At 45.6% G+C, this 3,571-nt stretch overlaps 1 pseudogene; it reads right to left on the bottom strand.

The window, feature by feature from the left end:
- Positions 1 to 1,738: 1,738 nt before the first annotated feature.
- LOC107732847 (C1q-related factor pseudogene) lies at positions 1,739 to 2,920 on the bottom strand (annotated as a pseudogene).
- Between the last annotated feature and the right edge of the window lie 651 nt (positions 2,921 to 3,571).

Here is a 3,571-nt window from a genome sequence, read left to right as displayed (position 1 = left end):
ATATATATATATATTACTATTGTAGTTACAGTACCCAAAATTATACAATTTAAGTGTGATTAAATATGTTAATAATGAAAGATTCTGTCAGTGTCTGCCTCGGCTATAGGACAAAAGTTTATTTTAAAACACTGACCTTGTGGACTGGACTTTTTGTGCGCTCCAGAAAATGTAGATGTAATATTTCAATATATGAAAATGTTATTTCTAATTCACTAGATCCTGAAGAGACTATAAAGTCTACTTTATAATTCTATTCCATCTGTCACTAGCTCCCCCGTCGCACGTGCGGCACAAACCGAGTGGATGACGCTGCACCTGCGCTTTTCTCCCACCTGAGAGTTAGTCTCGCGTGCCAAACCACTCCAACATCGCAAAATAAATATATAACGGCCTCCTAATAAATACTGTATCAGGACTTACAACCGTGGAAACAAACCCTTTAAGCGCCTCAGATCCTTAACAATGCACGTTCCACTTCTGCCTGTTTCTGTCTGCGCTGACACGCCAATGTAGTATCTAGTGCACAACTGCACTGAATCATATTCACATTCAAAAGCGCAAAAACAACTGAGGGAAATAGACAGAGGGAAATGCGGGCATGCAACCACGGGAAGGGACAGAAAGAAAAGAAGAAGAGAGTAAAACACACACACACACACACATTAAATGGACGTTTCCTGAGACATGCTGAGATAATAAGGTGTGTTTGTGGCTGTAGCTTGTCTTCATGGCACTGTGATTATAAGTTCATGAAGTTGCACGCGCTGCCGATTTTTGTCAGACTGTGGCATTTTCGTTCGCGCCCTCTAATTAAGGAGCCTACGTCAACTGATCCAAGCTTTGTGGGCAAAATAGCCACAATTGCGGTGAAACATTTACTTCAATCCAATAAATGAGTATGGCTTCCTGTAAACAGACGGAGTAGCAGCCTGTATTGTATTTTCACGCTTTAATATCTGTAATGATAATAGTCCTAATAAAATCGACAACAACACTAAAAATGTAACGTTTACATTATTTATAGATCCATAAACATAAAATGTATGCTTCTAAGGAGCATTAAAAAAACATTCATGCGCTTTAGAACATATTGAACACTTCATAAAAAAGTTAAGACCGGTAAACTTTTCAGTGTCCCATGAAAAGGCAGTTCCATAAAAGAGAAAGAGGCAGAACCTCTGTCCTCTGTTAACGGGGACACGCGCACAATGTCAGCACGCATTACGCGCATTCAACGCGTGTCTTCTCACCCGGTATGTGGCGCCGCAGCTGTGCGAACTTCACCCGCGTGCTCTGGGGGGACGAGCAACTCACAGCAGATGTTACTGCGTCTCCAACCAGTTTCACACGAAACAGAAAAAGGAGAGGAGAGAGAGAAACGACAGTCTCGTGTGTCCTCTGCGGGGTCATTATTAACAGCTTAATTAATTTGAGATCCGCTCTGCGAAGATAAGCTCAAACCACCAGCACCTTTCACGAGATGAAAAAATGCGCTTCATAGATATGCAACACTATTTTAGAAACTTTAGAATTTATATACAGTATATATATAATTGAAGAGTTCAGATGCAAAAGCCTCTAAGTGCCGTCTGAACTTTTCTTCTAAAATTAGCATTTTTATCAGGATCCTATATTTATGTTTAGTTATTTGACTTTAATGGCATAGAAAAAGAACTATGCATTGTCATTAAAGTAAAATTACTGAACCTAAACATAGGAGCTTCACAAATAACTTTTATGCAAAGAGGAACGATTTGGCACTCACCTGTCCGTTCTTGCACAGGTCAGCCCACATGCTGGTTCCGTCACCTCCTCTCATCAAGACATGGTAGATGAAGAAATACGTGCCCGGCACGCTGCAGATGAACTTGCCCAAAGTGCCATCATAGTTGTTACCGAGGTTGGTGACCACATCGTCGAACTTGAGGATCTCATAGCCCTCGTGCGGGTTCTTCAGTCCTGCGTAGAAAGCCACCCGTGGGTGCGTGTTGTATGTAACTGTGCTGATAGCTCCATCATTGCCCAGATCCAGAACCCCGCTTCGGCCCCTGTCGCCCCGGTCCCCCGGGGGCCCCACCGGACCCGGGGGCCCTGGCTCCCCTGGTGGCCCCGGAGGTCCGGGTTTGCCTGGCCGTCCCGGCTTCCCCTGTGGCCCCTGGAGGAGCGTGGAGGGTGGAGGCATGTTGCTGTGGTCGGCCAGAGCCTCGGCCTCGGCCTGCACAGAAGAGCCAGTGCTGGCGATGCCCGTGCTGGTGCCTTTGTTCTGGTACGGGTCACACACCATTCGACAGGTGCCCAGCATCTCGTAGTGGCTGTTGTCATTGCTCACGGAGCTGACCAGAACGGGGATGAGCACCACCAGCACCAGCACCAGCATGACCCCTACGGCGGCCGCCACCAGGGTCTTCCTGCCCAGGCTGAGGCGCGGGAGTGGCTGGGCAGCCAGCGTGGGTCTGCCGGGAGCCGAAATGGTGACTGCTGGAGAAGAGGAGACCGCAGAGAGAGAGACAGACAGAAGGGTGCAGGGGGGGTCCTGGGGGAAAGACGCCAAGCCCTAGGATCCCAAGCGTGTGGAGGAGCGTGTGAGGGTGAAAGAGACCCACATGCACACACTCTAACACGCTTGCCCAGCTCCGTGCACGCCTGGATTGCTAAGCTGGCTCACTGGATCCGGTGGGCTGGCAGGAAAGCGCTTTCACACAGATCCCACATCCGCTTGATCTCACTCACACGCATACACACTCTCACACACACACGCGCGCATGCATGCGAATGCGCTCACACACTCTCCCAAAAAGTCGATCCCATTGTCTGGTGGACAGAGTTGCACTCGGTAATGAAGAGAATGAGGGATGGCAGAGGCAGCAAAGAGAAAGAGAGGATGAAGTGAGTGAGTGTGTGCATGGGAGTGAAGGACAGCGCGAGAGAGAGAGAAGCAGATATAGAGGAGAGACAGGGTATGTTTGCAGAGGCGTTTTCTCAGTCTGAGGGTACCCACCCTCTCTTCCTCTCTTCTCTCCCTCTCTGTGTCACAACGATACAGCCAGGGGAAAGGAAGAAAAGCAACCAAGAGGAAAGGAGGGGACGACATAGGGAAATATAAAAGGGTACAATGAATACAGCAGGAAAGATAAAATCTCATCACAAAAATAGCTCACAGTAAACATTAAGATTTGAAGTCTGACACAGACTATATTAAAAAGTATCCTTTCAAAGGGACTCATATCATGAAAAATCAATTTTTTTATATACAGTACTAATATATTCTTAAAATAAAGTTTCTTTGTTGGCATCTATAACCTCAATCAATGGAACCTTTCGATTGTGCAAATGGTTCTTTATAGTGCAAAAAGGTTAATAAGTAAAATGCTCCTTACACAAGAAAAAATGGTTATTTTAAGAACTATTCACTGAAAAGTTATTCAGAGAACCCAAAGTGGTTCATATTAGGTATTGCTTGCAAGGAAAAAACACAATTTTTGAAACTTTTATTTTTAAGAGTGTATATATTTATATTTAGATATAGAAACATTGAAAACATTGTGATTTTCAGAACTGAAAACGCCCC

Source organism: Sinocyclocheilus rhinocerous, unplaced genomic scaffold (genome assembly GCF_001515625.1).
Source record: "Sinocyclocheilus rhinocerous isolate Xijiao unplaced genomic scaffold, SAMN03320098_v1.1 scaffold220, whole genome shotgun sequence".
Classification (NCBI taxonomy): Eukaryota; Metazoa; Chordata; class Actinopteri; order Cypriniformes; family Cyprinidae; genus Sinocyclocheilus; species Sinocyclocheilus rhinocerous.
Note: the sequence above shows the minus strand (reverse complement) of the source record. Positions and strands in the feature narration are given on the sequence as shown.